The sequence below is a fragment of the Elaeis guineensis genome, chromosome 2 (genome assembly GCF_000442705.2).
Source record: "Elaeis guineensis isolate ETL-2024a chromosome 2, EG11, whole genome shotgun sequence".
In the NCBI taxonomy this organism is placed as follows: domain Eukaryota; kingdom Viridiplantae; phylum Streptophyta; class Magnoliopsida; order Arecales; family Arecaceae; genus Elaeis; species Elaeis guineensis.
In genome coordinates this window covers 123,752,251-123,779,629 of record NC_025994.2, presented here as the reverse complement: position 1 = coordinate 123,779,629, position 27,379 = coordinate 123,752,251, and the positions used below count along the sequence as shown (strand labels likewise).

The following is a 27,379-nucleotide window of genomic DNA, read 5'->3' as shown; positions in this document are numbered from 1 at the left end:
TAAAAATAGAAAAAATGGGAAAAAATGAAAATTATAATTTTAAATTATAAAAAAATTAAAAATTTAATTTGAATTCAAGAAAAATAAAAGAAAAAAATGCCATAAAAAAGTGAAAAAAGAAAAAAATATGGAAAAAAATAAAAATTGTAAATTAAAATTTAAAAAAAATTAACTTTAATTCAAATAAAAAATATTATTTCAAATTACTTTCCCATTTCAAATTATTTTTTAAAAAAAATATCTAAAAAAAAGAAAAAAATTATTGTAAAAAAATAAAAAATTCCATAAAAAAAGAAAAAAGGGAAAACAATTGAATTGAAAAAAATAGAAATTTTAATTTTAATTTTAATTCAAAAATAAAAATTATAATTTTGAATTTAAAAAATAAAATTTATAATTATAATTCAAATAAAAAATGGTAAAAAAATAAAAATTATAATTATAAATTTAAAAAAAAATTAACTTTAATTCAAATAAAAAATTATCATTTCAAATTACTATCCCCATTTTAAATTAATTTTATTTATTAAAAAATTACATAAAAATAACTAAAGAAAATTAAAAAATATTAAAAAAATCATAAAAAAAAGAGTAAAAAAAATGGAAAAAAATGCCAAATGGAATGGCATTTTTGAAAACACCATTCTATTTGGCATTTTTGAAGCATAAAATTCAAAAAAAATCCTCTCTCCCTCTTCTCCGACGTTTCTCCGACGTTTCTCCTCTCTGACGGCACGACGGCGAGCTCCCGACGGCGGTGAGCTCCCTCCTCTCTCTTTTCTTTTCCTCTCTCTCCCTCTTCCTCTCTCTCTCCCCCTCTTCTCTCTCTCTCTCTCCCTCTTTTTCCTTGGCCGTCGGCGATAGAGGGCCGGTGGTGGCTCCCCGCAGCGGGCCCCGACGGCGATCCCCTTGGCGATTGGCCGCGGCCCCCCGACGGTGGGCCGCGGCGGCCCTCCGGTGGTGGCCCCAGTGGTGGGCCCGTACGGCCCTGTGGCGTTCTTCTATTTCGATCCACAGTGGCGAGCTCCGGTGACAGGCCCCAACAGCTGGCCCCGACGGCGGCCCCCCGACGGCAGGCCGGTGGCGGCTCTCCGATGGCGGGCCCGTGCGGCCCTGCGGCACCCTTCTATTTCGATCTTTTTAATTTTTATTTTTATCTCATTATTTTTTATTTTTATCTCATTAGATTCAGATTTATTTTAAAATTTGGTTCAATTATAATTTAAAATTTTTAAAATATATTGTATTTCATGAAAACGTAGACCTGTCAGTTGATCAATGTAGGATATTCTACGATATCTGTATAAAATATATATTTTATTATATATTTTTATACGGATACCGTAAAATATATATATTGATCAATTGATTGTCCAGTTTGAACAGTTTGGGAATTGCATTTAATCTATAGGTAATTACATTATTTGAATGATATGCAGAAGATTCGAGAGAAATATCAGACAGTATTTTTCTTTAGTTCTCCTCACACATTTTCCATCGTGTGGGGAGAACTAAGAAAAAATACTGCTGAAATTTCTTTCGGTCCCTTTTGCGTATCATTTGATTAATGTAATTAACCTATAGAATTAATATAATTTTCGAATGGGATAGGATCTATCTGTACCTATTTGTTGATGATATGATGCATTTATCATGTAAATCTTTTAAAATGATAAAATAATTAGTAATACTAAATATTTTGATTTTGATTTTGTCATAGGTTTCTCTGAAAAAATGGTCAGTACTCGAGTTCGTGTACTATTGTATTATAATGGCATGATACAAAATGATGAAACTGATATGCAGTACAGTCATCCTGCAAATCGGATGATTATAGTATCTTCATCATTATCACGTCAAGAATTATTGGACCATTTATACAGCAGTATTCCTGTAGACAAAGAAAAATATGAAATAAAATTGAAGTGAAAATCTCCTAATTTATCGGGACAGTTAATGCAGAGCAATTATATCTTAGTTCCAATTGATGACGATGAAGATGTCGAAGAAATACTGACATTTCCTTTGAAATATTCAGAATGTCGATTTTTAGAATTATATATTGAAAAGAAAGATGTACCGAGCTTTGGATACTATAGTCGATTTTTAACTCAAGCAGACAATAATGTTGGGCCTTCCTCACCTTTCGTAACTCTTATGGTGCAAACCGATAGTATTAAGGCCGTATTTGCAGAACAACATTCCACTACTATCGGCTCTAGTTGTCCAGTTATTCAAAGTCCTATGGTGACCTCTCCTGTGTCTTCTGCTATAGTGACTTCTCTTTTGCTAGAAGTAATGGTAAGTGCGAGAGATGACACTCATATAGAGAACGATGACTGGATAGTCAGTGGAATAAATTTTGATAATCTAAACTTTGAGTCAGATGAAAGCGGAGATGAAGACTATTGGATGGATGAGAACAGTAGCAGTAATGATGATGATGGTGAAGATGAGAATGATGATGAAGATGTTCAGGCTAATATTAATGTAGGAGAACCTCAATCTCGTTTGCATGAACCCTCATAATTTTTTAATAATATAAATTTAGATGATGGTGGTTGTGTTAGTGCTGGTCGAAGATTGAACTTTGACTATTAGTTTTAGGACTCCTCGATGACTGAATTTTTTAAAGGTCTAATATTTGAGAGTAAAGATTATGTAAAGAGAGCTGTTGATCTTTATCACATTATGAAGCATCGGACATACAATGTAGTTCAGTCACATTCGAAATTATGGTCCGTATGATGCGTATCATCAGATAATGTTCAAAATTATAAATGGAGGCTTCGTGCTGCATTATTGAAAAAATATAGATATTTTCAAATCATAAAATATGAGGGTCCTCACACTTGTTTGTTTACGGAGTTGAGTCGAGACCACAAACATGTCAGTGGAAGAATGATTGGCACACTAATCCGACATATTATTGAGAAAGATCCCGGTGTTAAAGTTGAAGTGATTGTGGCAACCGTTAATGATCAAGTTCAATATACAGTATCATACAGGAAAGCATGGTGTGGAAAGTAGAAGGCATTGGTTGATATTTATGGAGAATGGAAGCCGTCTTATGCTAAATTATCCTATTATATAGCTACACTTCAACATGCAAATCCCGATACAGTTGTTTCATAGAATTTTTTTCAAACTGTGAATTTCAATATTGAGTTTTAAATTATATTTTCTGGGCTTTCCAACCATCTATCCAGAATTTTACACACTGCCGTCCTATAATCAGCATTGATGGCACGCACTTGTATGAAAAGTTTAAAGGTAAGATGTTAATTGCAACAGGAATTGATGCAGAGAATGGGATATTTTCATTAGCATATGCAATTATGGATGAGGAGATGACTGCAAGTTGGAGTTGGTTTTTTTTTCAGCTCAGAACACATATCGTCAAAGATAGAAATGGAATATGCTTAATTTCTGACAGACATCCAGGTATATCAAATACCATCGCAGATGAGTCTATTGGATGGAGTCCACCACGTGCCTATCACCGAACTGCTTAAGACATATCTGCAGTAATTTCAACACTCATTTTAAAAATGTGCAGTTGAAAAGAGCAGTATGACAAACAGGAAGCATTCATCAAGTTTGCAAGTTCAACTTTATTATGGATAGAATCAGAACAGTGAATGAAGAGGCTTAGAGCTGGTTGTCCGAGATAGAAAAGAAAAAGTGGACGTTGGCACATGATGATGGCCTGCGCTATGGTGTCTTAACTACAAATTTATCGAAGGTTTTTAACAGTGTTTTACGAGGAGCTAGAAATGTGCCAATTACAGCTTGTGTTCAAATGATATTTTATCGTCTTGTGAAATACTTCAATACGAGGCATGTCCAAGCCTTGAGATATGCAGAGGAGAATTCAAATAATCTTTTTACTCCTCATGTTGCAATTAAGATTGCTGAAGATCAAGTTAAAGCTAACCAGCATCGAGTAACAGTATTCAACCTTTAAAGAGGTATATATGAAGTGCTTACGAGGAGAGCAAGCACAAGGTTATGAGGTGGAGAAAATTTTCATACTGTTACTTTAGCTGAAAAAAAATATTCTTGTGGAAAGTGAAATATGTATAAATATCCATGTTCACATATTTTAGCTGTGTGTCAAGAAATTGCTATACATTTTAGTGGTTTTGTGGATGATGCATATACAATTACAGCATATATGAATGCTTGGAGCGGTGACTTTAATCCATTACCATATGAAGATTATTGGATGCATACACGTATGTTCAAATGTATTCCTAATCATCATTGTTTGAGACCCAAGCAGAAAGGTAGACCAAAGTCAACAAGACTACGAAATGAGATGGATGATAGGCAAATAAGAAGTAAGAACCACTGTGGCATTTGTAAGGAACAGGATCATGACCACCGCCGCTGTCCTAGGATACTTCAACACACTTCAACTTCAAGCAGTGAAAGAAATTAAAGGCTCCGAAGATGTATTTTCATCATTATTTTATGTATTTCTGTGAGATTGTATTTGAATATATGTGTTTAATATCTTGAGATGAACTAAATTTTGTGTTTAAGTTGTATTGTGTGATAATATTGTATTTAAAATATATTTCTCATAAAATGAACAGCTATCATATCATATTTCTTATTTTTTAATACACTTGTGATAATATCATTATTTTAGATTCATTAGCATATTATGGCTTACGATCCGCAGTATCCCGATCCTCGAGACAGTAGTATTCTTACATTGCAGGAGCATCATCGATCACAGACTATTTTAGATGACGGCATAAGCATTCCAATCTTATTTACTATTTAAATTTTTTTAAAAAATCATATACATTATCTAATTATTATATTTTATTGTAGGAGCCCAAATACCTTTGTCTACGACGATCCGATGCTGACTTCTGGAGGACAGAGGACATCCACATAGAGTGCTGGATTATTTACGATATCTTGAATTTTATGGAGTATATCAGATTGGTCGTATACAGATGGACGTTGGTCTTATTACTGCTTTGCTTGAGAGATGGCATCCAGAGACACATATATTTCATCTTCCATTTGGTGAGGCGACCATCACTTTATAGGATATTAGCATCCTTACTGAACTACCAGTTGATGACGATCCAGTTACCGGAGTTGATCCCACGCTTATCATTTCAGAGTGGTAGGCTTTGTGCTTGCGATTGCTTGGGTTTGAGCCTGACGCACACTTTTTCGATTATTCACGACTCAGGATTGAGTGTTTGGATGATCGTTATCAACATTTTCATATTGCGGATGATGCACCAGAAGAAATGGTGCAGCAGTATGTTAGGGGTCAGGTGCTGCGATTGTTAGGTGATATCCTATTATCCGATACTTCATCGAATAAGATGAAGTTGATGTTTTTGCCATTATTAGAAGATTTATACTTCGCTCGTAGACTCAATTGGGGCAGTGCAGTACTAGCTTGCCTGTACAGAGCTATGTGTCGGGGTTCTTATGCTGATCAGAGCGAGATTGGTGGTTATTTTGTATTATTATAGGTATGTGAATTAAAAATTTTTATTTTTAATATTCAATTATATTCCAAATATTGGGTATATCATGTATGATTTTTTTAAAATTTATAGATTTGGGTATGAGAGCGTATGCCGACTATCACTCCATTACGACGATAATTGCTCGAGATGCCATCAGAGCAGCATGATCCTGATATTCCATTCAGACTGGATGGACCATTGGGATATAGGTATAAAAATATTATTTTTTTTATTTGAAACTTACTATTTTAAATTTGATAAAATTTATTTAACATGAGTAGATTGTGAAACAGATAGAACGTTGTATTTAACGTTCATCACGTATCGACGAGAGTGGCACGGGTTTATAGGTGACAGTTGGATACATTAGTTGATACATATAGATGGATAAATTTTGAATTTCAAATATCATTTTATAGTATTCATAATCTATTAAAATTTTAGCTTACTAATTTTTTTTATTTTAACTCTATCAGTTTTTGTGGGAGCCATATACAGATGAGATATTGGCTATATTGCCGCAGATGTGTACAGTTGGACATGACATATGGACTGCTAGGGTGCCACTTATTTATTTTGATGTGGTAGAGTGGCATCTTTTCGATCGTGTCCTGCAGCAGTTTAGTCAGATTCAGGGTGTCCCAGAGCAATTTGATACCAGCTAGGGACTTCATCGTATTGATCGACGAAGGAGAACTTGTATTGACTGGCGTATCAGACATGCAGAGTACATCGATATTTGGGATGCACGTCAAGATCACATTGTTTATGGTGATCCCATTTTGAAAGGCCGTTCATATACCGATGACTACATGGCTTGATTTTTTAGCATTACAGTGCGAGTCATTGGACAGCCTCGATATGCAGTTCTCGGATACGAGGGCGAGAGTTCTGCTGTGCGTCTTTTAGTAAGACTATAAAAATTAGTTTATGTTGTTTGTGTTATATTTTTATTTTATATTTTACAGTATATTGACTATTTTATTTTTATTTTGTGGACTGATTCTATATCGGGTCTTGTGTTGGACGCTCGTCGTGCTTTATCTACGACTGATGAGGACGAATGGATTTGAATACTGCGTAAGATAGAGAGAACAAGTTTCGAAACATTGGTAGCGATTGGTGTTGATCCGTATAGCTGTGCGCCTTGGTATGGAGCAACCGATGCACCAGATATGAGATATACGCCGTCACCGTCACCATATGTTCCACATATGCCATCACCGTATATTTTGCATATGTCATCATTAGATGCTGCACAGATGCCACCGCCTTTCGATCCACAGATAGCAGTGCCTTCTTCTTCCTACATCCCCTAAATGACATCATCGGGTATCAGTTGGCCACATGAGTATGATACTTTGTTTTGAGGCCCATCCGTGTATCCAGATAAGAGGGTTGAGCGGGTCGCTCAGTCCGTAGATGATCCAACAGCATCCGTTATTCCTGAGCAGCATGACCAGCAGACCTCCTCCACTGATATAGGGGAGAAGCCATCACAGCAGGAGCAGGAGCAGCCGTTGAGGACCTTCTTGAGAAAGTCCAAGCGACCACGGGTACCACGACGTCCTTGTGAGACTTAATCTTTTTTAGATTTGTACTTAGTATTTTTGAAACTTTTATTATACTATTTTTTGTACGTTTGACATTTTTATTCTATTTAATATTATTAGTTATTAATTTTATTTTATATTATTTAATTTTAAATGATCGGATATTATACTTTGTGGATATGGTTACACATACTCTAATATGTCTCAGAACATTAGGAGAAAAAAAGTTATGCTAAAAAGACTATAGAAATTATAATGTAAATAATAATAATATATCGAATAATTTAATTATGTGATGAATCGGACCGTACTGGTATATCTCGATCAGGTACGGATACAAACAGCTATGTACGGTGCGGTATGAAAAAAAATTTGAATTAAAATTTTTATTTTTTTAAATTCAAAATGATAATTTTTATTTTTTTCTCATTTTTTATGATATTTTTTATTTTTTTAACCCCCATAATTTTTTTGAGATATTTTTTTAAAAAAAATAATTTTAAATGAAAAAATAATTTGAATTTATGTTTTTTATTTGAGTTAACATTTGAATTTTTATTTTCTTCTCATTTTTTACTTCTTTGTTTGGAATATTTAAAAAAAATAATTTGAAATGGGAAAAATAATTTAAAATGATATTTTTTTATTTTAATTAAAATTAAAAAATTTATTTTTTAAAATTAAAAATTATAATTTTTATTCTTTTTCTTTTTTAAATATTTTACTCTTTTATGATATTTTTTTAATTTTTTATTTTTTTTTGACATATTTTCTTAAAGAAATTAATTTGAAATGGGGAAAGTAATTTGAAATGATGGTTTTTATTTGAATTAAAATTTTTATTTTTTTAAATTAAAAATTATAATTTTTATTTGGCTCTCTTTTTTTTATGATATTTTTTATTTTTTAATTTTTTAAGATTTTTTTGAGATATTTTTTTAAAAAAATTAATTTTAAATGGACAAAATAATTTAAAATTATTTTTTTATTTGAATTAAAATAAAAATTTTTATTCTTTAAAATTTATTCAAAATTATAATTTTTATTTTTTTATTTTTTTCTTCTTTTATGATATTTTTTTAAAAAAATTAATTTGAAAAAGAGATTGTAATTTGAAATGATGATTTTTATTTGAATTAAAATTAAAATTATTATTTTTTAAAATTTTAAAATTATAATTTCTATTTCTTTTCAATACTTTTTTTATGATATTTTTAATTTTTTTTATATCAATTTTTTTCAGATATTTTTTTAAAAAGATAATTTGAAATGGAGATACTAATTTTAAATAATAATTTTTATTTTTATCAAAATTAAAATTTTTATTTTTTTATAAATTTAAATTTATTTTTATTTTTTCCTTTTTTTTTAGAGAGAAAAAATAAAAAATGCCAAATAATATGGCGTTTTTATAAATATCATTTGGAACGGCGTTTTTAAAAACGCCATTTCAAATGATATTTTTAAAAACACCATATTATTTGATGTTTTTAATTTTTAATTTTTTTTTTTGCATCGTCTACGTGGAAAATGGGGGGTGACGTGATAGCGATGATAAAATATCATTCAAAATGGCGTTTTATCGATTTTACATCAATCTGATAAATAAGTTAAAAACTAGATTATTTATGTAAATAATTTTTTTTATTAATTAGAAAAAAGACTCCATCTTAGGGGGCATTGTGTGATTGCACCTAAACTCATGCACATGTGTCGCTCACAATGGCCAGCCATGGCTTTTATGACAATGGTCACTAGATGTTTACATAGGGTATCTGGCTATTTATGTAAGACCTAACATGTGTTTGAAAATATTTCTAATGTGGCTGACTAGCTTATGAGCTACGAGGTGGATGTGATAAAGGCCATTTGGTTGACGTTTTCGTCCTTAGCTAGCTAATCTTGTCATGGTATACATGATGGCGTGAAAATTTCTATGATAAAAAAAGGGGGAAAAAAGAATTTTCTGTCACAATGTGATGATTCAATTTTTTATAAATTTTATAAAAAATATCTACGTGGTTGCATATAGGAATGACAATAGGTAAGGTATCATAAAATTTTTCCTACCCATATCTGAATCCATCCCAAATTCAATTAAAAATTTACTAAAAATGCCAAAAGTATCCCAACAAAAAATGATAAATCCATTGGATGCCCAAATCTGGCTGAATAATCTTTATCGGATTATTCAGGCTAAAAAAAAAAAAGGAGTGGGGCCGCGGGGAGGGGTGGTGGTGGCGTGCGGTGGGCGACACAGAGGGAAAGAAATCTTTGCATAATGACCTGAATATAATTAATATCAAGTAAAACTCAATAATACATCAAATTTTTAATTTAAACTAAAATAAACAACCATAATTTATAATACGAATATTAAGTTCGTGTAAGAAACAGTCTATGTAGAGTCACAAGCCAGAGAAAAGTGTAATTGTAAAGGAATCGGTTAATGGTCATGTCTTTGGCCTGGGATTCCCCTGGCTTCTTACCCGCTGATGGTTACAAGAAACTTTCCCTGGATCAAAGAACTACGTCTAGTTTCTATGATTGCGAGCGTCGATACGTACTAGGTATGTGAATCACTCCTGGGCATCTTGGATTAGAAAGAGAGAGAAGGGTGGGGCATGCATGGGCCCTATTACTTGTAGGAGAGTGTCATGTAGCTTTTGGCCGGGACCGCTTTGAAAGCTACACTTTGTTGGAGGCACTCTATTATTGAATCCTGCACTTGGTGAAATTGGGTGTTAAATCATCATCATTATCATCAACCTCTCTCTTACTCAAAAGGGAAATTGTATTATGGATCATTAGGTCCAGCATACAAAAGTGAGTAAAATTTGATGGTTGGTGTCTAAATTGTCGTTTTTGTCCCGATAGGATCCAGTGCTTTAGTGTTGGTATGATCGCGCTATCCAGGTCACAACCAGGTGTATTAGATGGATACCCAAAGAGCAAATGGCATTGTTGCTGCCATCAATAATATGAATACCTAATACACGTCCTGTATGATGCGGTCCTTGGTTCTATTGCTCTTGGGTGCATACATGTTTTGAAGTGGACCTCATACCAAATGGTTGATCTGCCCTGCGGAAGTTTTACTATTCAACACAGGTAAATATTTGAAACTAGGAATTATCCATTGGTGGTGCCCCTTTGCCTACGAAGTGGAGGTCCAAGATTGAGGAGAGAAGCATGACTAAATATTTGGTGTTTTGGACCTAGCTAATTTTGATATCGGTGGGTCTCCCTTCCTTTCTCTCAAAAAACACATCCTCACTAGATGTACAGCACCTAAATTTATGGTCTTAGATTGTGGCACATACTTCTCATTTATTATGAAGATATAGCAGTTACTTATCATATGGCATAGAGACAGTTTCCATGTACCCATGGCCCTGAAAGCATAGGTGTCTACAGAGTCAGCAGTGGTGAGCAACATGACAGTAGCTGGCACGTTGCAACTAAACCATTTCCTTCCAATATATCCATCAAGGCAAATGTAAGTCACTGCATCAAGTATCTAATGTTATAAGCTTATTGTTTAATGAAAAAAATTGGATTGTTTCTCGATTAGTGTGTGTCATGTTTGCGATTCCTGCGTCTCATCCTAGTAATACAGGGGGCCATGCGCATTTAATTTTATAAGCTTCATTTGTAAAAATCGTAGCTCAATTTTTCACCCTCCGAAAACAGTTCATTCTCATAGTCGAACAAGCAGTAGCAGACATTATGGCTAACCTTGCTCGTGATCTCCCCTCCTAGAGTTTGGTTAACTGAGAGAAAAAATCTTCATGATTGGGCTACACTGGCACCAAACACGCCACACTGTGGGGCTCATCATATCGTTTGATCGTTTGTGACAAATTTCATATCATACTTATCACGGAAGATGTTCCTTTTGGAACTTAGGGAGGCAATGGTAGAATAGAAATCCCCCAGGAGGTAAATAATTGCTATCAATCTTGTCCTAAAAACCAATTCTTGGATCTAGTGATCCGCTGAAACAGAGATGCCGGCAGCATCCGCAAAGTGATACCGCATGTTGGTAGCCTCATTTTTATCCTTGACTCATCTCTGCTACTATTTATGGACCACCACCTTGAAGATTAATTCATGCAACGGTTCATCAATGGGACCATGTATCTACCAAATATCAATCACCGAGTGTAGGACGGCCGAAACCACCAAATTTGGAAGAAAGGCTTGTCGTGCAAACCGACCACTTGGATCATAGTAGCAGGGGATAAACCGCAACATGAAAGGCACCAGGTAACCCTGCATTCGGAGCCAGTAGTTGACTCTTTGTCGGAACAATGAATAGAGAACAAGGAGGATCCCATTACGATTTTTATCACTTCAAATGCCAGGAAAACAGATTTGTTACCAGACAGGCTTCAAAGATCTTCCAAAGATAACCAGAGATAATGGTCGGATACTGCTAATAAGCTGAACGCAGAAAGACGAGCATCAGCAATGACCCCGACCAGTCACCTATTCCATGCTGCACAAATTCATCTCATTCCAGAAACTAATCATACTGTTGGATGCAAATGGGCTGAAAAGACCTCTAACTTGAAGTCTCCAAAAAAAAAAAAAAGAAAGAAAGAAAGATTAATGGAACATCCATATTAAACAACTTTCCAAATAGAACATAACCTTGTACACGGTACAGTTGAAAGCCAGAACATGACTTTTCTTGCATGAAAAGCAAGGAGCCCTGCTGAATCTATAATCTAACTAAACAATACATTTCTAGTTTAACCCATTTAGATGAATGCAAAGATATAACTAAAATAACAGATAAGGCCAACTGAACACTACAGAAAACACATTCACATTAAATCCAAGCACAACAATCTCTAAATGAAGTCTAACTAACAGATGAGGTTCTTACAAGCTTGGGATGGATTTTGATCGAATAAACTGTTTCAGAAGAGCTTTTTCCTCATCAATTTTCTTCTTCTCTGCTGGAGCACTAGGCTTGACTTTCCTCTTCTCTTCCAGAATCCACTTGAAAAGCTGGCGTTGCTCATCTTCTGGAATGGGAGGGAGCATCTTTATGGGTGTCGGAGGAGGTTCAGCAGACGATTTCTTCTCAGAAACTGGAGCACCAGGGCTGACAACTTGAGAAGGAACTTCTTCATCCTTATCAGCTGGCTGTTTCATTGAAGTCCTTACAAGAACATATACTGCATGTTACAGGACTGTTAAGTGGGAGAACAACATCTAACACCATTAATGGAAGCTGATGTTCACATCTAAACAATTTTGAGCAATATTTTTTTTTTCATAAAAACATCCAAATAAAGATAACTTTCTGCAATAACATAATAATATTTCACACATATCAACTCTTAGATCGATAAGTGTAGAATATGTTGAAAGCTATCAAGTGTTGAAAGCTGATTGAAGCTAAACAGAAATAATATATTAGGAAGATTTATGTTTGTTTCCTCACCCTGCAGCATCTTGTTTTCTAACTCCATAGCGAAGTCTGGCTCCAAGTAATAATGACGCTCTTCAAGTGGGAAAACCACTTGCATGCATAATACATTCACACGTACTCATATACAACAAAGCTAGTCTTGAAATAGTAACACTATGTTATTGGCAACTTTAGATCATCTGATGTGTGGATAAACATCCATTAACCTTAACACAAGTTTTAAAAAGGTCACAGCAGTGGCTTGCCACTGATACTGCATAGGACAAGCTTCATTTTCACTCTTTTAAAATTAGCAAAAAAAGAAAAGAAAAGGAAAGTTACATGTTGTATTGAGATGTTAAATAAAGACATTAGAATAATAAGATGTGGACAACAAAAAAGAATCATCAAACCTTGAAACAATCACTTGCTTGATCAAACTTATCAGATCTCCTTGCTTATGAAACACATCAGCATCTATATGCACTTCACCGCATTTCTTCCACAATGCGTAACTGTAACCATGATCACCTAGTCTTATCCCAACTCTGCAGAATTGGCTTTATGGACCCTCATGTACCAAGTATTCCTGTTTACAGTCACCTCAGGTGTTTTAAATTTCCACAACACATTGTAACTTCAAAAGATTAGTCTTGGGGATGTGATCATGCATCTACAATTCATATCCATGTGGAGATCTGCACTATATGATGGCAGCATACCAAATTTGTGCATGAAACTCGGCCTGCCGGGGAATGGTAAACAGGCAACTGTGCCCAAGATACACTGTCACCTTAAGTGTAAGAGTTGTCCAACTTCCAACACACTCTAATTAGGTCACTCTTCAAAGAAAAAGATGGACCATAAAAATGTATTGTCATGGTTGATAGGCAGTTTGAGATCATGGAGAAAATGTCCAGAGGTGAATCTAGCTGGGTTGTATTGATAGTTTAATCTTCAGTAAATCCAAGGAGAATTAAATCGGACATTTTTTCCAACTCTATTTTCATGTACTGCTAATTAAAATATGGTGTCCTAAGTCAGGATCAGAGTTTCGGAAGTTGTCTGATGTATAGCAGAATTAGCTCTTTATAACACCTTGGACCAGGAATTTCCTTTTTCCTGGTTGGTTGGACCAGATATTTTCAATGGCATGCATTTCAACCTTGTTGCTCATGCAGCTCTAAAAGACTGAGTCCAAGTACCTACTTGGAGGTACGAAGCACAGCAAAAGTAAGACTCTGATATCTCCACAAGGCCAAACTTTTATTCCCTTAATTTTTGGAGTCACCATCTTGAGGCACTTCAAGCTGGTTGGTTATGGGGCTCTAAAAGACTGAATTTAAACACTAGTCCAAGGTCTGAAGCAGACTAAAGTTAAGACTCTGATATCTCCAAGAAAAACTTTCATTCCCTTAATTATTGGAGTTGCCATCTTGACCTTGCATAAATAGCAGGTGGTGCGATGGCCCAGTCTGGCCCAATCCACTTGACCAGCCACACCTAGCTGCAGCCTAGCTTAGCTGGACTGCATGCAACGGAAAAATGGAAGACTCCTAGGAGTCTTCTTCCTCCTCTCCAATTTCTCCGGGAAGAGCCAGAGTCCTAGAACCACCGAGACCCCAAGCTCTCTATAAAACAGCCACCCCTTCCCTCTATGATCCTCTACCACAAGCACCACACCTCTCTCTCCCCTTTCTCCCTCTTTCTCCTTGCTTTTGTTGGATTCCCTTTCACTATGGTCGCCGGATATCGAGGTTGGATACATTGCCAGAGCCCAAAGTCAGTCCCAATTCCCCTTTCTCTTCCCTTTCCTCGGTGATAGGAGCCGTTGCCGACTGGATTCCATTGATAAATTGGCCAAAAATCGACCCAGAATGTCATCTTTTCACTTCCCTTATTTTCCAGCCCCTCTATCCCTCTTTTTGACCACCAGCTCCATCACCTCTTGACACCGGACCCCTAGAGGGACTCCTCAGGCTCCCTATGACCCTTCCTAGTAGAGTCATGGCAGTCGGTGAGCGGCCAATAGCCAAAAATGAGAAAAAAAATCCTCTATCCCTTGTTTTTCGGCCTTTGTCTTTATTTTCTTGCCAACCGATTATTGTCGCTGGCCACTCCCCACTGCCCGCCACTATCCCCTACTGCCACTTCGCCAAACCACCATGATCCACCCCCTTCTTCTTTTGCTATTTTACCAAAGAAGAAAAAGAAGGACAAAAAACAGAGAACACTTGTCCCTCTCTTCCTCTCTCTTCTCCCTCTTCTCCCTCTTTCTCTCTCTAAGCAGGTCCATGGACCCAAATGAAGGGTCCCGATCTCCTTTGTGACCGATCCACTCAGGCCTGTTCAATGTCTTGGAAAGTCATTATTAATGAACCCTATTGAATGAGCTTGACCTTGATCCAGATCGTGCTTTATGACTCATTGATTGAATCGCTTAGACTTGACCCATCTAGAGCTACCGAACACTGTCACCCAACCGATGATCTCCTTTTCTTATTATTTAATACTATTAAAATCATCAAATAGGAATTAATTTCATCTTTAATGTTTTTGAATTGGTTTAGCCAACTTTCCTAGCGAATTTTGAAGGTTCAAAGTGGAAGAGGTAAGTAGACCTTACACTCTTTATTAATTTAACGAAAACAGTATATTTATGAAGTATGAATCTATTATAATTGATCTTACTCTATTGACAAGTCAGATTGGATTTGGCTTCAATTTGTGTTTAGGACATGGGGAAGGTAGAGTAGTTGGAGCAAGTTAGGATGGGACTGGGGAAGAAGACTGAATTTTTTTTTTTAAAAAAAAGAGGGTTTGAGGGGCTGCTCAGGATTCAGCTAGGACAGGGTTAGGTAGAAGAGGGATGATGAGTGGGGGAGGGCAGGGCGCTAGGCATATGGGTAGAGTTCCAAATTGTGGTAGGTTAAGGTGGGGCATGCAAAGAGAGGGAGTGAAGAAAAAGAAGTGGGAGGGGCTAAAAGTGAGCTCTCCACAATCAGTATAGGCAAAGGAGGGCAAAGAAGGGGCTGGGAATTCCAATTCAAAGCAGGCTATACAAGGTAAAGAGGGAGATCGATAGTTTTTCCTTTATTTCCCCCTTTTTGGAGGAGCTGGGGGTGGGTAGGGAGGAGGCTCAGAGTAGGTTGGAGCAGTGCGAGAGGAGTAGAGATTGTGACATCATAATATTTCAGTTTAACTCATATGCAAAATCAAATTTGATGACATGTCGGATGTCAAAAGATTGGAAATTATTCAAATCCCATTTGACTGGAACCTGAAAAGTCAGATCAAATCCACATTCTGAGCCCTATATATAGTTCGAGCAAATCTAATGCAAGTATCAAATGCAGGTTAAAATGCCAATTTTTCACATGATTAAATTCTGATTAACTTTGAAAGTTCAAAATGCCAATTTGGAATGTGGGCAATCTGATTGTCAACTCTACTTTTTGATATATCTCCATCATAAACAGATACAAATACAGTTGTCAATGAGAAAAAAAGGCAGAAACAACTCTATTACTTAGAAGATATTACAAGTATTTATACCTCCAACTTTATAGTGACATTCTGGTTTTCAGCATGGCCTTTAAAATTTCAAGCCTTTCAGATGGATCTTAAGTAAAATTTCCTCTCGTGATAATTCATTGTATACACTTGAAGTTACGCTTCAAAATTTCAGTAATTTGGCTTTCTTCTTCAAATATTCTGTGTAAAATACATTTTTCTTGTTTTACAATACACCAATCTTTCAAAAAACAAAAAGCCAGGTGGACAGGATGATCAAACAATTTAAGTTAAAAAGCCAATAATGATTTTTACAGCTTTCCATCTCCACTTCAAGTAATACATTTCTTGAATTATTTAATTCTTTTGAGGAATTATCAAGATTACGCATCTGCTAACAATATAAAATTCAGACTGTTTATTTACATTGATATTACATCAATATAAGCTGCAATGTTAAGGTTTAGTTTCAAATATAATATAAGCATAGCTTCAAATAGTATCTGTCAAAGCATGGTCCAGAATTCTTGATATTGTTTTTTGAGTTAATTAGGATCGATAAAACTTACCTTTTCACAACAATAGAATTTGATACCTACCACAACATGTTATGACTGATCTAGTTCTTTTTATGGAGATATTCTAAAACACAACCAGAGGAATGTACCATGTCTTGGTCCTCTTGATTTGATATGCTAAGAACTGAACCTTTTTGGGGCAAAATTTTTGTTTCGAACAGATCTCAAACCTTAAGATCACTAAGAGAGCAATTTCGTGCTTGTCCAGCATCAAATAAATAAGGGAAGAGAAGTTTCTTAGCTGACTCATAAACTAAACATTTACTTCTACTCAATTTTCTCCTAGTATTACATATCTTGCTCCTACCACATCGTATCTTTTGTATTCCTTCCTAATCTAAAAAAAGTATCTACATGCATAGCCTTATAAGCTCCATCAATAGTTATACCTAAGTGCTAGTTTTGTGATGCCTCAATTAAGAACACAAAATCTATTCCCAACAATTACCTGATTTTCCTAATAATTATTTTCCATTCCATCTGTCCCATTCTACAGAGTTAAGTGGAACTCCACTAGTATAATTTGATGCTTAAGTTGACAAAGAAGCAAAGGAAAGAGCAGAGGAAGTTAATGGGTAGGAAAGTGGAGAATAGATTATGCCAGCATGGATTCACCTATTCAAAAGATACTACTTTCTGGTGCGGACACCATCACTAGTGATGACCGATCGGAGCCAACTTGGACACATGGACGACATCAGAGTACTAGATCGACATCTATTTGGCTCAATTAATTAAATTAGATCTTGATTTTTATTTCTTCTATTTTGAGTTTTAGTTATGAGGTCTTGTAAATCCAGCCCAATTGAGTCAATTGGATTGGATCTCGTTAGCCAGTTTATTTTTATTTGGTTAATTCTAACTATTTTAGTTGGGTTAGGACTAGTTTAATTTAAATTGGGATTTTGGATAGGATAAGGAGTCCTAAGTGATTTTGGTATTTAAAAGCAGAAGAGTCCTAGGTGGTTTGTTCTATGTTTAGTTTAGCCTATAAAAGGCTTGTTAAAAAAAAAAAAAGAGAACGCAGAATTTTTTTGAGAATAAAATATTTCACATCTCTTCTTTCTTCCTCCTCTTCTTCCTCTTCTTCCTCTTCTTCTCTCCCTACTTTCTCCCTCTCTCCTCTTTTATTCCCCTCTAAATTAAATTCTGCACTACGATTCCATTGCTGAGTTCCAATCTACACACAACATCCATCGATCCTACCTTGTGATCAATCCAAAACACAAACGTCTTTGATGTCCAAGAAAATTGAACTCGCTCCTTCAGGACTATTTTGACGTGTCTCTTGTGAAATCTCTTCAATCAGTATTTTTTTAAAATTATTATTGATTTCTCTACGAGTTCCTATCCTTAATTATTAGATTTGCATGTTAAAGATCTAGAGATATATCCTAATGATAGGTGGTTTCTTAATCGCCTTCAATCCGTAGAACTTTGATCTAGAATTTATCCACCATCTGCTTAATTTTTTCTTAATCTGATTATATCTTAATCATCGAGGTAGGAACTTGAATAGATCTGTTGTCTGCTGAATTATTAGTTAATTGCTGATCTTAATCTTTTTGCATGGATTTTAAATTGCATGTCGCATCTTTAGAACCATAGCATCTGAATTCTAGATCATGTCCCGCATCAATTTTAGTATCAGAGCCTATAGGTTTGATTAGGTGATTAGAATCTGCATTAGGTTTAAATTCTGCACTGAAAATCTGCAAACAGAATTCAGATCCGATCTGAAATCTTCTACAAAAATCTGGGGCAAACGACATCAGAAAATTCTAAAATTTGGTGGAAAGAAACCTAACTTACTAGAGAGTCTTCGGTTAAAATTTTATTAAATTCTAAAACTCTAGAGTTGTCAATTATTCTAGTAAGCCGTCCTGTACCAGAAATTCTGTACCAGAAATTCTGCAGCAAGCAACCTTGAAAAATTTTAGAGTCTTGTCCCTAGAAAACTCCTAAAATCATGAAATTTTGTGACTAGAGTCGTGACTCATCTAGGAAATGGTGTTTTAAATTTTGTTGCAATCAGAGGTCCGTAGGTCATCAAAATTAGTATTGAAATCTGCTGATCGTTAAGAATCTGCACAAAAAAAAAATTTCTGAAACTTTAGATTTGGCGACTAGCGTATGCCAACTAGATCAGGGGTCGAGTACTTACGGTATTCGCATCTACATCTAGCATGGATCCCAATATAATAGCTATGTTTGAAGCATGATGGAGCAATTAACAAATTTAAACACAGACTTTAAGAACTGAGTGATGACATGCCAATACAAATAATGCAGTTCAAAACTTAACCGTTAGGGTAGGGTTTTAGAAGAGGAACATCCCAATCAAGTTAATTTTGAGACTCCTCAGGAGAACGTAGAAATCCTAGAGCTCGTCAGGAAATAGACCAAGCCAACCCCTCTCAGATGACACCTAACCTTGATACCCCACTATGCCCCTAGCTCAGAGAGGACCTTACATTCCCCAGGGTCTAGATATGGGTCGTAGGTTAGATAGCGCCCTATCGCGAGCCCATGGATCAGGAGAGCATGTCCTAAGAAGTGTTAAGATAGAAGCACCCAGCTTCAATGGTTGCTTGACTCTAAGGAGTATTTGGACTGGGAGGCAGATATGGACCACTTCTCGAGTGGTATTACATGTCTAAAGTCCGAAAAATTAGTTGCCAAAATGAAGTTAATCAGTCAAGCTAAATGTATTGCATAATCTAGAGCATCTAGCTGAGCATAAGAGACAAGAGCCTATAGAAACTGGAAGGAGATGAAGAAAAGCTGGTGAGAAATACCTTCCACATCCTACAACAACATCCTAGATCAATGGAGAGAATGACTCAAGGAAATCGACCTGTCTCGGAGTACATCGCGAAATTTGATGAATTCCTTATACGTGTAGTGTCACCGAGAATAGGGATGTCACCTAATCAAGATCAGAGCTGGTCTCCGGAGGACATCCAGCGAGAGCTATCTTACATGAGTGACTCTTTGAGAGCAGCCTACCAGCTACCATAGAATGTTGAAAGATTTCAAAGATATCCGATTCTCGTCGATCTGACCTGAGCCGACCTACCCTTTCAAGTCCTAGACCTAGCACTAGTCAAATCCACCTATCGACCTTCGAATGTGGATTCTCCAGTGAGAAGAAATGATAAGGGAAAGGGAATACTAGATATATCGAAGACTAGTGGACCTATCACACAGTCAGATGTTTAAGTGCTAGGCTATGGACTCTATCTACACATGTCTTTTAGAGCCTTACACTTAGGAGAACTGAAAAGAAAGAGCCTGAGTGTTGAAACTAAAAAAGGAGAAGTTTATGAGGCTAATCCCAAGTTAGCTGAAGAATTTAAGGAAGATGAAGATGTTCTAGGCTATATTCGGATAGAGCAAGATTCTAAAGAAAGATGGGAGTGGTCAAATGTATAGTCGCTCAGCCAAAAGAAAGTGAAGATTGCTGACAAACGACTATTTTCATACTACGTTAGCATGGTGATGAAGCATGTCAGGTGATCATAAATAGTGGAAGTTGTATAAATGCAATCTCCACTGATGCTGTATCCCATCTAGGTTTAGCACCTGTAGATCATCCGAGTCCCTATAAAGTCTAATGGGTAGATGCATCATCTATCCCAATCAAGCATAGGTGCCTAGTTCTATTCAATTTCATTCCTTCAAGCTAAAGTCTGGTATAATGTACTACCAATGGGGTTGGTATATTATTTTAGGAAGGTTGTGGTTATACGACCAGGATATCACACCTTTGGATGATCAAATTCGGTAGTTTCAGGATAAAGGAAAGAAAATTACGGTCAAATCTCTCCACCAAGACTACTTCTAAGAAAGAAAATGTGGGAGCCAAAGTTAGCACTAAGAAAAGGATCTACATTTAATCAGTGTTAAAGAATTGAGAAGGAAATGACTGAAGGATCATCGATTTGGATCTTAGCTGTAAGAAAGTTCATGAAGAACCCCGATCGAGTATCTCTAGGAGATAGTTCCCCTCTTGATGAATTTAAGGATGTTTTCCCCGAGATCTCCCGAACCACTTACCACCGATGCGTGATATTCAGCACGCTATAGATCTAGTTTCGAGAATCCACTCTACCACATTTGTCACATTACGATTAAATCTTACTGAGCATGCTGAGTTAAAAAGACAAGTTGAAGAGCTTCTAAAAAAAGAGTTTGTTAGAGAGTTGAGTCCATGGTGGTGCCCGCGCTTCTTACTCCGGAAGAAAGATGTACTTGGAGAATGTGCGTAGATAGCGGCTCCATTAATAAGATACTGTTAAGTATCGTTGCCAATTCTCCACAGATGATATGCGATATGATGGCAGGATCCATTATCTTTCAAAGATAGACCTTAAAAGTGGATACCATCAGGTGAGAATTAGCTAGAAGTGAATGAAAACTGTCTTCAAGATGAAGGATGGTCTTACGAATGGTTGATCATGCCTTTAGGCTTGTCCAATGCATCTAGTACTTTATGAAGATAATGACTTAGGTACACGGCCATTCATGGTATATTCATGTCATATACTTCGATGATATCCTCATTATAGTCGATCTAGGGATGATCACTTAGACCACCTTCGACGGTTTGTTGACCCTTAAAGCTGAGAACCTTTAGCGAACTTAAAGAAATGTGACTTTGACTGATCGAATAATTTTCTTAAGTTCGTAGTGACTCCTGAGGATGTTCTGCTGATCCTGAAAGATCAAAGCGATAGTGAGTGGCCAATGCCTCAGAGTATACACGACGTTTGTAGTTTTCATGGCCTAGCGACCTCTACCGCCAATGCATTAGAGGCTTAGTACATCATGGCCCTATTACGAATGCATTAGGAAAAAACCTTTGAGTGGACAACAGCTGCCAATAAAGGCTTTCCAAGAGATTAAAGAGAAAATGACCCATGCACCTATTTGCATCTTCCTGATTTTCAAAGGTTTTAAGGTTGCATGTGATGCATCAGGTGTGGTATAGGAGGAATTTTGAGTCAGAAAGTCATCCTGTGGCATATTTTAGTGAAAAATTAAATGATGCAAAACTTAAGTATTCTACATATGACCAGAAATTTTATGCGATAGTTCAGGCTTTGAAATATTGGAGACATTATTTGCTACCGCAAGAAATTATCCTTTATTCTGACCATGAAGCTCTTAGGTTTCTAAACTCCCAAAAGAAACTAAACCCTAGACACGCTAAATGGGTTGAATTTCTTCAAGCCTATACTTTTGTTCTAAAGCGTCGAACGGGAGTAGAAAATCGAGCTATGGATGCACTCAATCGGAGAGTTTCTCTACTTTCGACTGTTAGTGTTGAAGTTATAGGGTTTGAAAAGCTTAAAGAAGAATATGTAGAGTGCCCTGACTTTAAGAACGTTTATTCCTTATTTCAGCAAGGACCATCTAAAGAGTATAATGATTATGTTTTGCAAGATGGCTATTTGTTTAGAAACAATAAATTGTGTATCCCCCGAACATCTGTCCGAGATTTTCTTGTGTGGGAATTGCATGCTGGCGGACTAGTTGGACACTTTGATAAAAATAAGACCATTGAGGATGTAGAGAATCAATTCTATTGACCTAGTTTGAAGCATGATATTGCCCAGATAGTTATCCAATATCAGACTTGCATTTTGGCAAAACAACACAAGCAAAACACTGGACTTTATACCCCACTACTTGTACCTGACTGTCCATGGCAAGATGTTAGCATGAATTTTGTTTTGGGATTGCCACGAACTGCTAGAAAGAATGATTCAATTTGCGTGGTAGTGGATAAGTTTTCAAAAATGGCCCATTTTTTATCTTGTCCCAAAATGTCTGATGCTTCAAAAGTAGCTCGAATATATTTTGATGAAATCATTAAGTTGCATGGATTGTCGAAGACAATCATATCTGATAGGGATGTTAGATTAATGAACTATTTTTAGAAAATCTTATGGCATTTAATGAGGACAGAACTAAAGTTTTCTTCATCATTCACCCATAAACTGATGGCCAAACTGAAGTCGTAAATAGAAGTTTAGAAAATTTACTTTCATGTTTGGTAGGTAAGTAATTGGGATCTTCTTTTACCTCAAGCTAAGTTTGCATATAATAGTTCTATCAATAGGTCCATTGGCATGAGTCCATTTGAGATAGTGTATGGTTATAAACCTAGGAAGCCAGTTGACCTTATCCCATTGCCATTGCATGCTAAAGTGTCAAAGCCAGCAGAATCATTTGCACAGCATGTTAGAAGTCTGCATAAATAAATTTGCAAAAAGATTTATATCAGCAATCAACTATATGAACACTTAGCAGATTCTCACAGATAAGTTCAGGATTTTGCCGAGGGTGATTATATTTAATACAGATTAGGCCAGAACGGTTTCCTCCAGGAATCGTTAAAAATTACAAGCACGTGGAGCAGGTCCATTCAAGATCTTAAAAAAACTAGGATCGAATGCATATATTACAAATTTACCATCTGATTAGGGTATTAGCTCTCCCTTTAACATTTCAGATCTAATAAGATATAAGGAGCCAATAATAATATCCAGTGATCCGTTTGAGCCTGATCCTTCTATTGAGAGTGAACCCCAACCTGAATGCCCACAGTCCAAAATAACTAAGAGACATGATCAAATTGAAAGTATTCTAGATGAGCAAGTTGTTTCCACCAGGAATCGAGACTACCAGTGATATCTGGTTCGATGGCAAGGGAGAATGGAGACTGAAGATACCTGGATTACCCCAGAGCAGCTGCAGGGGATTGATCTAGATCTGCTAGAGCATTATCAGAGTAGAGCCGATATTTCCTTGATGGAGCCAAGTTCTTCGCTTCCCAAGGGAATTGGTGCGGACACCATCGCTAGTGATGACTGATCGGAGCCAACTTGGACACATGGACGACACCAGAATACCAGATCGACATCTATTTGGCTTAATTAATTAAATTGGATCTTGATTTAGTTCTTTATTTCTTCTATTTTGAGTTTTAGTTATGAGATCTTATAAATCTAGCCCAATTAAGTCTATTGGATCAGATCTTGTTAGCCAGTTTATTTTTATTTGATTGATTCTAGTCTATTTTAGTTAGACTAGGACTAGTTTAATTTAAATTGAAATTTTGGATAGGGATAAGGAGTCCTAAGTGGTTTTGAGTTTAAAAGCAAAAGAGTCCCAAGTGGTTTGTTCTATGTTTAGTTTAGCCTATAAAAGGCTTGTTAAAAAAAAAAACAGAGAACACAAATTTTTTTTTAGAATAAAATATTTCACATCTCCTTTTTCTTCCTCCTCTTCTTCCTCTTATTATCTCTCTACTTTCTCCCCTCTCTCCTCTTTTATTCTCCTTTAAATTAAATTCTGCACTACGATTTCATTGCTGAAGTTTCAATCTATGCAACGACATCCATCGACCCTACCTTGCGATCAATCTAGAACATGAACGTCTTTGATCTCCAACGGAATTGAACTCGCTCCTCCAGGGCTTATTTGACATATCTCTTGTGAAATCTCTTCAATCGGTATTTTTTTAAAATTATTATTGATTTTCTCTGCGAGTTCCTATTCCTTAATTATTAGATTTGCATGTTAAGATCTAGAGATATATCCTAATCATAGGTGGTTTCTTAATTGCCTACGATCCGTAGAACTTTAGATCTAGAATTCATCCATCATCTGCTTAATTTTTTTTCTTTAATCTGATTATATCTTAATCATCGAGGTAAGAACTTGAATAGATCTGTTTGTCTGCTGAATTATTAGTTAATTGCTAATCTTAATCTTTTTGCATGGGTTTTAAATTGCATGTCACATCTTTAAAACCATAGCATCTGAATTCTAGATCATGTCCTGCATCGCTTTCACTCCACTGAATATATATTTATTTGCTTGATGATTAACCCGAAGTAGTAAGCACAAGCCCAAAACAATGTGGGTAATACCAAAACAATCGTGTTGACTAACTCAAAGATGGCCCAGCAAACAATACTGACCACCACAATATTTATACAAGATGAATACAGGTACAATCAAAGTACAATTTATTTCGATTGAGCCAAAGATCCAGGATAAGATGAGAATGTCATTCATACAATGAACGATAAGGCTATGCTAGCAATACCATAAAGGTGAGATATTTAGATTTTCAATGAGGCAAGGTGTATGGAGTAAGCTTTAAGATTCATAATGATCCAAAAATTCATGTAGGAACCAAGAAAAAATAATGTGAAAGAGAAACATATATAGGATATAAGTTTTGTGTTTACACATGGATATCATGCTCAGCCTTAAATAGTGACATTCCAGCACTCTGTAGTCTGTACCTTGCAGAAATACTAGATCAAATAATCTAAAAGATACGATGCTTGGCTCTAGTATCATCTGTTACAAAATCTTGGAAAAGCCTGAATTGTATACAATAGTAGATCTTCTTGTGCCAAAGTTTTGCACTTCATTCTGTACAAAATAATCATCTTTTATATATCATTATGCTTTCCTTCTTTTGCTCATGAAAATAAATCAAGGAAAAGGCCTATGCCTCCAATAAAAGGCAGGGAGTAAGTTTAGATGCATGACTTGCATAAGCCTCACTCTCCAATTCATGCCTCATTTCTATTAGATTCTCTCATTATCATCAAACTGATGTCTAACAGCTTCACCTTTTAAAACAATTATTAGATAAGCCATTTTAAACACAATCCAAGATCCTCCACATTCGAATGTAGCTTGAGGTGCTTATTTGGATGCCATAAAGCACATTATGTCTAAAGATTGCTATACACCAAGTCCAAACATAACAAATCCATGAAGAGAGCTTTGAAATTTTACAGTTTAGCATTCAGAACACAGCTAGCATATCAAAAGTTTCAAGACATGACTCGCATTGAGAATTTTCATCTCAAAGTAGAGAAATATACAGTGTGCTCGTATTAATTTTCTTAACTTTTCAAGTGCAAGAATATTAACCACAAGTGATACGTTTCTAGCAATTTATCATATAATTTTAGAAAACAGTATCATCATCTTAAAAGCTTATTACAAGTTCTTGTCAACACATCTGAGCTGCGACTGCAGAGTAAAAACATGCTCCAGATATGCTGAACCTCGAGTCAAGATCATGCTTTTTTTTTTTTTTTGGCTGCAGTTCTAACGAATTAGCACGATGTTCTGATTGACACTGCATGATGGTAAAATCGTAAAATTCCGTTTCTCAAAATTGATCAAAACCCTTGCATTTGCCTCCATCATAACTAGTTTATAGAAGGAAGTCAGTCATCAAAGTAATATATTATGAGAAAAATCAAAAAAAAGAAAAAAAAACTCCCTACTTCGTTTGATATTCAAACCAACAATAAACCTGAATCATCATCACAGCTTCATAGATTGATAAATTGTCAAATCACAAACAGCACCACGGAGTTCTAATCGAAAATAATTATAAAAAAAGGATAAACACTTTCTCTGCTAACAAGATCCATATGCCAAGCAGAAAATTAGGGTAACCTAAATCTAGGGATTAAAGCTCCACTTTTCACATGGATCAGAGTCACAAATAAAACACGAACGAGATACCAAAAAACGCCCATATCATTTAATATAAAAGAAGAAAAAGATCAAGAAAATGGATGAAGAATAAAAGGGTAAAGAAGGAGATGAAAAGAGGAAGCCAGACCTCCGACGCCGAGATTGGCGGCGAGGAAAAACGGCAGGATGCGACGGAAGAAGCCCTTCTTGGCCGCAGATGGAGGGGGTGGAGGAGCGGAGTGGAGGCAGCAGTAGAAGAAGACTTGGACGACGAGGACGACGCCATAAGAGGAGGAGGAGAAGGGTTGGGGAGTAGAAGGCCCGCTTCGACTGACCTTGACGCAGCAGCAGAGAGATCCAAGACCTATCAAGCTTTTCTTTTTCGCTCGAGTCCGAAAAGGAAGGGAAAAAAGTTCAGGGTCGACGTGTAAACGCCCATTCGCGCACCCGCAAGCTTCTTCTCTATCTATCTTTCTTTCCAATTAAGTATATTTTGTTGGTACTTGGTAGCGCTGAGCCGGATTCCCTTCAGCTTGTCTTAAATCTCCCTTCTTGCTGGGTTACCAGGTTCCAGCTTATAGCGTGGTCCGCTTAAGCTGTGCTTGGATTGAAGTTATCCCGGAATTGACCCCAAGTTTTCATTTATGCTTCCAAACAGCACAGTTTTTTTACTGATACCTTTAACCTGCCCACATCCGAGTTAATCCATTCATCAGATTAATCTACTTCAACTGGATTTGTTTAACCAAAAAAAAAAAAGCCTCTCATTCTACCACCGACTGGAATAAGTCCAATCCATGTCTCAGACCGTTCTCCTATCCTTTTTCCGGTATCCGAATTATCCTTGAGGAGGAGACTAGGCGTGGTAGCTTGAATGATAGAAACAAGATGGGGGAGAAGGCTGGGATTAGCGGACAGCGGTGGAGAAGGCCGGCAAAACAATTTGAGAGATTTCTTTTTGTTTAATTTCTGGAGAAATATCATTCTCCCACTCTCTCCCGGCTTTCCTGTGAAAGCTGATAACTGCAACACAAAACATGGCCATCATAAATTATGACAAAAAAAAAAAACTCTAATGAGAGAAAGAATATGAGTACTGCTTGAGATCACCTGGTAAACTATCTGAATAAAGCAGTTGATCCTTAACATTTCAATCTATACGAGAAGTCGACCCCCACCATCAAGCCACATTCTCGTTAAAACAAAAAAGTAACAAATAAAACCTACAGTGACAAATACTATATTGACATCTGGATATGGAGCACTGAATTTATTATC

The 27,379-nt window shown here is 36.1% G+C and overlaps 1 pseudogene; it reads right to left on the bottom strand.

Moving 5' to 3' along the window:
- Positions 1-11,671: 11,671 nt before the first annotated feature.
- LOC140855892 (uncharacterized) lies at positions 11,672-26,561 on the bottom strand (annotated as a pseudogene).
- Between the last annotated feature and the right edge of the window lie 818 nt (positions 26,562-27,379).